Source organism: Aethalodelphis obliquidens, unplaced genomic scaffold (genome assembly GCF_003676395.1).
Source record: "Aethalodelphis obliquidens isolate GAN/ISIS:26980383/991018 unplaced genomic scaffold, ASM367639v1 scaffold51, whole genome shotgun sequence".
NCBI lineage: Eukaryota > Metazoa > Chordata > Mammalia > Artiodactyla > Delphinidae > Aethalodelphis > Aethalodelphis obliquidens.
The window spans coordinates 4,015,337-4,023,621 of NW_020837995.1; the positions used below are offsets into that span (position 1 = coordinate 4,015,337).

Consider the following 8,285-nt stretch of genomic DNA (forward strand, 5'->3'; position numbering starts at 1 on the left):
ACGTAGTATTTATTATGTAGATGATAACAGTGGACCTTTATCAAGTTCTTCTCATGAGGAAGGACCCATGTCACGTCCTTTTTTAAAAAATAAACTTCTAGTTTTAGAATAATATTAGGTGTATAGAAAGATGAAGGAGATAGTACAGAGAGTTCACATATACCCTGTACCCAATTCCACCTATTAATAATTAATTATATGTACATGTAATGCTACATCTGGTACATATACATTAATATGGTACATTTATCACATTTAATGAGCCAGTATTTATACATATTAACTAAAATTCATTATTTATTCAGATTTCCTTTAGTTTTATCTAATGTCATTTTTCTATTCCAGGATCCTATCCCGAATAACACATTACATTTAGTTGTCCTATCTCCTCTTGGTGTGACAGTTTCTTAAACTCCTTGTTTTTGTTGATCTTTACGGTTGTAAGCAGTATGGTCAGGTATAGATTGTACAATGTTCTTCTATTTGTATTTTTCTGATGTTTCTCATGGTTAGACTGAAGTTATGGGTTTGAGGAGGAAGATAACAGACATACTTTAATAAGTTAATAGGAAGATACTTTACAGAATAAAGTATCATTCTCATCATGTCAGATCAAGTGTTCATGCTGTGAAGATGACATCATTATCAATGTTAATCTTGACCACCTAGCTGAGGTAGTGTGTGTCATGTTCTCTCAACTGTAAAGTTACAATTTCCCTCTCTCCCTAACCCCTTCCATACTGTTCTTTGGAAGGAAGTCACTATGTATAGCCCACATTTAACAAGTAAGTAGTTATGTTCTACCTCCTTGAGGGTGGAGTAGATACATAAATTATTCAGAATTTTTCTACATGAGGGATTTGTCTGCTCTCCCCAACTTATTTATTTATCCAAATGATTTGTTATATCAATATGGACTCATGGTATTTGCTTTATATTTTTTATTATAATCTAACATTATTTATTTTCCTGCTTAAATTGTTCCAACTTTGGCAATAGGGAGCTCTGTTGATTGGCTCCCAAGTCCCTTTAACATGCCCTGATTATTGTGGGTTTCTTTTCTTTTTTGAGCACTTGCTTACTTTCTGACACTACAACATGCTTCAGCTTCATCTTGTATATTTCCTGCCTCAGTCCTAAACTCAGCAATTTCTCTAGGATCCCTGGTTCCTTTCAATGGAGAATTAGAAATCAAGATCTGGGTGCTAGATGTGCTCATTGCTACTGGGGTGTTGTTGGTTTTCCCTCTCTTAGCTGACATACCAAGGAAACATATGTGTATACTAACATCTGTATATACACATATTTATAAATATTTCTACATGTAACCATCAATATCTATATTAAACTAAATATTAATTCATACTGATGTTTCTAACTCGAATCCATTACATCATGGATCATTCTAGCCTCAACCTCTTGCTTATAAGTAGTGGTTGCAGAATTGTTAACCCATGCCTCTATGGGAAGCAACTTAATCAACAGTACAGTACTTATGTGCAGTTTCTATTGCCTTTAGTCATGCAGACTCTACTCATTTCCATAGTTACAAAGGTAAAGGCATTTCCACCCTACCTCCTTCAGTGAGGTTGTTATATATATTTGTAATACAGTTAGATTATTTTGTCACATTCTACAATTCATCCTGGAAACCTCCAACATTCTAAATGTTTTTTTTTTTTAATGTTTATATATTAAGGTTTGCTTCTGTGCTGCAAATTTCTATGAGTTTTGACAAATACATCTTGTTGTGTACCCATAATTACAGTGTCATCCAGAACAATTTGACTGCCCTAAAAAAATCACCTGTGTGCCACTTACTAATACCCCTGCTCTGAACCCCTGTGATCACTGATCTTGTTTACCATCTCTATAGTTTTGCATTTTATAGAATATCATGCAATTGAGATCTTAACGTATTTAGCCTTTGCAGAGTGGCTTCCTTAACTTAGTAATATATATTTATGTAATCCATGTCTTTCTGTGGCTTGATAGCTCATTCTTTTTAGTGTATGAATAATATTCCATTATATGGATGTGCCATAGTTTATTTATCTATTTTCCTCTAAAGGACATCACGGTTGCATCCAGTTTTGGGCGATTATGAGTAAAGCTTCTGTAAGTGTTTATATGCGGGTTTATGTGTGGACATAGTTTTCAAATCAGTTGGGTAAATATATACAAGTGTGATTGCTGGATTATATGGTAATTCTATGTTTAGCTTTATAAAAGCTGCCAAGTTGTCTTCCAAAATGTCTGTAACTTTTTCATTCCCACTAGCCTTGTAATTTCTGTTGAAAGCGAAAATGTATTGAGTAATAGGAACTGAGGTAAACAGGATTGAGTGTGAGGAGATATATAAATCCGTCTAGTAGTTGGACTATGTTTAATATTTGCTGTGGCTATAGATAATAGAGGGTTTAAATTCCTCCATTGTGCTAGTTTTTGTTTCCTTTCTTGACTTTAGGCTTCCCTAAATACTCCTTCCCAGAGGGAGTCTGCAGCTTGCAGCTCGTTAGCTATAATATATCACTATTATATATCAATAGGAGTCTTGTTAATGTGATGGTCAGGTATGGGGGAAGGGAAGTGTTCTATAATCTTGTGAATAAATCTTAGTCTCTTAGAGAGCCTGTGTCTCTGGGAAGCAATCTTCACAAGTATTTCTCCATGGTGTAGCTTTCTCCTTCTCCCCCATTCACTTCTTTGGCTTCCGCATTCCTATTTCTTTGAAGCCCTGACCCCTGTAGATTTTTCTTTTTAATCTTAGGTGAGACAGGAAGGCTATTGGGGGAATATGCCCCAGCTGAGATAAGGCTCTGACAAAGTCTTCTCTCTTTGAGGGTAGGCCTTTGTTATGGAGAAGGTCTGGGTTTACTGCAGAGTGACTACTTTTCTCTTAACTCCTGCCAAAGCCAGAGCCATGAACTAGGAGATCTTTTGCTGATTTTCACCATGAGAACTTTGTGAGATTCCTGGAGGTAAAACCCATGAGAGTGTGGGGGCCTTCCTAAGACTGCAGCCCCTGAGAGTTTCTCACTCTCATGTTAGTCCAGACTCAGCCTTCAACAATTCATCAAAATTATCATTTAAGTGTTCTTACTAGTTTATGACTCCAGCTGTTCTGTTCCAGGTAAGCAGATCTTGGCTGTGACCCCCTAGATTTGTTTGTCTTTCCAGATTGTGGGTGCTGGTTTGCCTTGTGACCTCATTTCTCTTATGAATCCAAAAAAGTTGTCGATTTTTTATTTGTCCAGCTTTTTCTTATTATAGAGACAGGAGTGACAACATCCAAGCTGTTTCCATGTTGGAGCTGAACCTAGAAGTCTTCCATGCCAGGATCTTTCCATGCATTATTATATTTAATTTTCTCAAGAAGCCAGTTGAGTACAGACATACCTGGTTTTATTGTTTCACTTTACTGTGTTTCGCAGATACTGAGTTTTTTACAAATTGGAGGTTTGTGGCAACACTGCAAGTCTGTTGGCACCATTTTTCCAATAACATTTGCTCACTTCATATCTCTCTGTCACATTTTGGTAATTCTCACAATGTTTCAAGCTTTTTCATTGTTATATTTGTTGTGGTGACCTGTGATCAGTGATCTTTGATGTTACAATTGCAAAAAGATTACAACTCACAGCAGGCTCAGTGATGGTTAGCATTTTTTAGCAATAAAGTATATTAAAATTAAGGCATATACTTTTTTTTTTAACATAGTGCACACTTAAAAGACTACAGTATAATATAAACATAACTTTTACATGCGCTGGGAAACCAAAATATTTGTGTGACTCACTTTATTTCGATATTTGCTTTATTGCAGTGGTCTGGAACCAAACCTGCAATGTCTCCAAAGTGTGCCCGTAGTTACTATTATTGCCCCCATTTTATATATGAGAAAAATTAATTGACCCATTGAATCTTAAATTTTGTAAATGAGATTAAAAACTAAAATCAAAATGCTATGAATATTAGAGAGGGAAGAAAAAGATAGTTTCTTAGGAAAATGCAGCTTCTCACAGTGTTGCCTATATCTGGTTTTACCAAAACTTGTTTGATGGTCACATTATAGATAATAGCTTCTTTTAAAAATCAGTGTTGAATGATTTAAAAGCACTTTTTTTTAAAAAAACAGAGATAAGTTATAGCACTAGGTTATTTTCTGCCTAGGATAAAACTCACATATGTTCAGTTTGCATTATAGCTTCATTTTCATGCTATAATTTCTACTCATGCCTCAAGGTTGAGTTATTGGAAAAGCTAGCCTGTGATGAGGTTCTTCTAGTAATTCCAAATAATGAAATACCTTGGAATGGATTCAACAAGTACCAAAAATGCCAAATTTGGTAGTTTATTATATTTTAATAAGCTTCAGAATCTTTCTTAATGTACGACAATAGCAATTTTTCTGTATTTGAATATATACTTTTCACTTTATCAGAGGCAACACAAAAGTACATATTCACAGAATAAAATCAAGAAAGTTACATTTCTGTTCATTCTTATATGTAAGTATACAGTAGTTGAAAGATGGATTGGAGAGGTTAAGTGATGTTCTCACAGATTCACTATGATGTGTCAGATAAAAGAGAACCATTGGACTTCCCTGGTGGCGCAGTGGTTGAGAGTCTGCCTGCCTATGCAGGGGACACAGGTTCGTGCCCCGGTCCGGGAAAATCCCACATGCCGTGGAGAGGCTGGGCCCGTGAGCCATGGCCGCTGAGCCTGCGCGTCCGGAGCCTGTGCTCCGCAACGGGAGGGGCCACAGCGGTGGGAGCCCCGTGTACCGCAAAAAAAAAAAAAAAAAAAAAAAAGAAAGAAAAGAAAACCGTTAATTGTATATCTTATTTATGGGCAAACAGACGTGGGCCCTATGGATTATCAAATATTGTGTGAAGTATAACTAGGCCTAGTAATGCATTTTTGCTAATCATTCTATTGTTTTTCTGAACCTCAGCAGTAAAATAGTTTGCTTGGTAGTTGCTCAGCGGTTTATTTGCTTTCATGGCATTTGGGGGACTGTTTTCATAATTAATGTTTAAATTATGCTAATGAGTGGTTTGTGCATTCTTTTTAGAGAAGGCCCTTGGTCACATGACACAGAGCCCTGACAACATGCCAAACCTAGGAAAGTTCATATAATGTCAAAAGCATTGAAGAACCTGGAGGGCAACAGAAAAATACAGGTGTGCTGTTGTGCTGAGGTGATAAAAGTCATGCTTTTTCATGGCCAGTTCTCTGAAGTAACCTGTCAGGCAGCAGTTGACCTCTGAATGGGCAGGGATGTGGTCTTTGGGTTAAAGACCCTATTTTCACAGTGGCTTTGTACTCATTAAGTACAGTTTCTGAGGTATGAATTCAGGGAAAACTATACCTTGTAAGTGCAAAGTATAGTCACCAAGAAGGGGTTTCTGCTGCTAATATCTGAAGATTGACTGCCTGTGTCTAGGGGCATTTTAAACCAAAGAAATAGGAGCACCATTACAGAAAGGGTAAATGGCTTCTGTACCTGAGAAACAAGTAACGTGTTCAGAAGTGCAACAGAGGAACCAGAGCAAATAGTGTAGATTACAGTCCTAAAGCAGGGAAACCCTTCATGTTCCTTATTGCAGGGATTCTTAATCTGAGATTCATGTGGGCATAGGGAGGAAAGGTGAAGTTTTCACAAATTTCTTGAGGTTATTGACAAAATAAGCCATGTATGTCCATTCTGATAGGAGAGATGCAAGTGCTTTCATCACATTCTCCAAGGTATTCATTAATCAGAAAGTATAAGAAAGATTAATAAACAGTGAGTTAGTTACATCTTTGAATGGATACTAAAAAAACTATGTTTATATTGCTTAAACTGAAAGATGGCTGAAATATCGCTTTGGGGGTAGGCAGACTTAGATTTGAACTAGAGCTCTGTCACTTCAAATGACTTTGGGTAAATTACCGTTCTTATTTGTAAAACAGGGACATACAATGATACCTGCTTCATTGAGTTATTATATAATTTTCTAATTGAAGAATATAAATGCAATTTTAAAACACCTAGCAGACCGCCTGGTATGTGGTGGGTACTCAATAAATGTTATTTCAAAGGCAGGATTCAAGAGTTGTTATGATATCTATAATTTACTTTAAAATAATTCTGCAAAAAGAAAAAAAAACAAGCAACATGTGTGATGTATGTAGGTACTTTTTAGTTTGAGTCACATGTTATGCACTGTCCTAATCAGAAATTCAGTTTTCAGGGGTGACTAGATGATGACCATCTCTCATACAAGGTGTGGCAGGCACACTTAAGACACAGAGAATTTGTTTCTTTGAACTTATGGAGCAAACTGTAGAAAATGTTCTATGCCTGCTTGCTAGTAAATGTTTAATAAATGTCAACACATTTGGGAGCTTTGGTCAGAAACGTGCTCTTATTGAAGAGGCTGTGACTGTAATTATATATAGTAACTATAATTATATACCAAAAAGGTCAAAATACATGTGAGCAAATTAGCTTAGGCCATTTTGCAAAAAGAGTTGAAGAGTAACGCCACCAGGCTGAACAAAGTAGGTTCATGCATAAGGACCCCAAGTCCAGGCAGCAATGAAGAGGGAAGGTAAAACAGGCCCACTGGATAGGTGACAACCAGGAGGGCACAACTAACTAAGATCAAAAGAGGTAAAGGCTTCAAATGAAGGCAAAAGGGTCAGGAGGACTGAGAAATCTGAAAAGGCAGGGGAAAGGCAACAGGTAGATAGGCTACAAAACAACCTTGATAATCTAAGGCAGACCTTTGTCTCATCCAGGGACAATTCCTACTAGGGCAATACCCATTTCTGAGCATCTGCAGGTAGAGGTGAGTGAGGTAGATGAGAGAGAAGGGCAGCTGTTGGGAGGTATCGCCTAATACAGGGAGATCCTGACAAGGGCTTCATATTGTACCAATCCCTTTATCTCCTTCTGTTATTCTTTCTATCCTCCTCTATAAGTTACTTGCCTTGAGGATGAGGAGAAACTAGAACCCTCATACATTGCTGGGGGAAATGTACAATAGTAAACCACTTGGAAAACAGTTTGGCCATTTCCTATAAGATTAAAGATGCATTTACTGTATGATCCAGCAATCTCACTTCTGGTTATTTATCCAAGAGGCATGAAAGCATACCTTCATACAAAGACTTGTATGGGAATTGTTCATAGCAGCTGTTTACATAATAGTCCCAAGTGGAAAAAATTCAAATAGTCATCAACTGGTAAATGGATGAACAGATTGTAGAACATAATACAATGGAATACAATGAAATGACAAAAATAATAAACTATTGATAATCGAATATATTATTTGCTCCAATATTATAATGTACATTATCAACTTCGTTGCTTTGTGAGCAGCAGGGAGTAGGAGAATTCTTATAAGGAATGTAGAGGCACAAAGGGAAAACATACCTGGTAGGGATTCTGGGCACAGAGACAAGTCAGTGAAGAAAATAGTTTTAGTTTGGAGGCTACTCTGAAGATTCTCTAAGCAAGTCACAGAGGGTGTCTACTCCATCTATGAAAGGAGTCAATTTTGGACATTCAAATGAGGCATTTTGGAAACCATGCCCTCAAGAATTGGAAACTAAGCAATATTTATTTTTTTCACTATCTTCATTCCATTTTAAGAATAACACCTACCTTGTTTCCCCTTTGAAAATAACTTATGCTGTTATTAAATAATAAAACAAAATTTTAATTTGCCATTTCAAATTTTAGCATGACAATGGAATTTCCTTTGAGAACTCTAGTTACTCTGCCTGAAACCAGGAAAAAACAAGGAAAATAAATCCTCTTTGGGGATCTGTAATGGAACCTCTAAACTTGCATGAACCTTTTTGTGCATATAGGAGTCTATTGGAAGAAATACTATACGCAAGACCAAGAACATAGTCCCATGGCATTTGGAAACTGAAATTTATAAGCAGGCTAGTAATCAGTGGAAAGGTTTTTAATTTAGGGTTTAATGAGAGGATGTTTGATTGGCAAGACTTTTAAAGAAAGCAATTTGTTTCTGTAGGTATAGGCTTTTATGTCAATAAATGATTATTATGTATCTCAATAATCTCCAGTAGAACTAGCAGAAGAGTTTTCTTTAACAATAGTTACTGATGAAGTTTCTCCACAAGCTTGTGTTCTCCTAGTGAGAGTTAACTGTAAATGCATTGTCTCCCTGAATTCCCACCTTTCTGAAGGATGGGAAGGGGTGGCACAGGATTGCAAAAGGGAAGTATCCCTAGCAATGGGAATAGAAGCTTTTAAT

General features: G+C 36.6%; 1 long non-coding RNA gene across 1 annotated transcript; it reads right to left on the minus strand.

The window, feature by feature from the left end:
* Positions 1-481: 481 nt before the first annotated feature.
* LOC113608147 (uncharacterized) lies at positions 482-3,839 on the minus strand. The gene is made up of 4 exons (XR_003428222.1): positions 3,717-3,839; positions 1,099-1,101; positions 546-552; positions 482-493 (listed from the first exon to the last, which is right to left on the minus strand). It is a non-coding gene; the product is annotated as an uncharacterized LOC113608147 (long non-coding RNA).
* Positions 3,840-8,285: the final 4,446 nt, after the last annotated feature.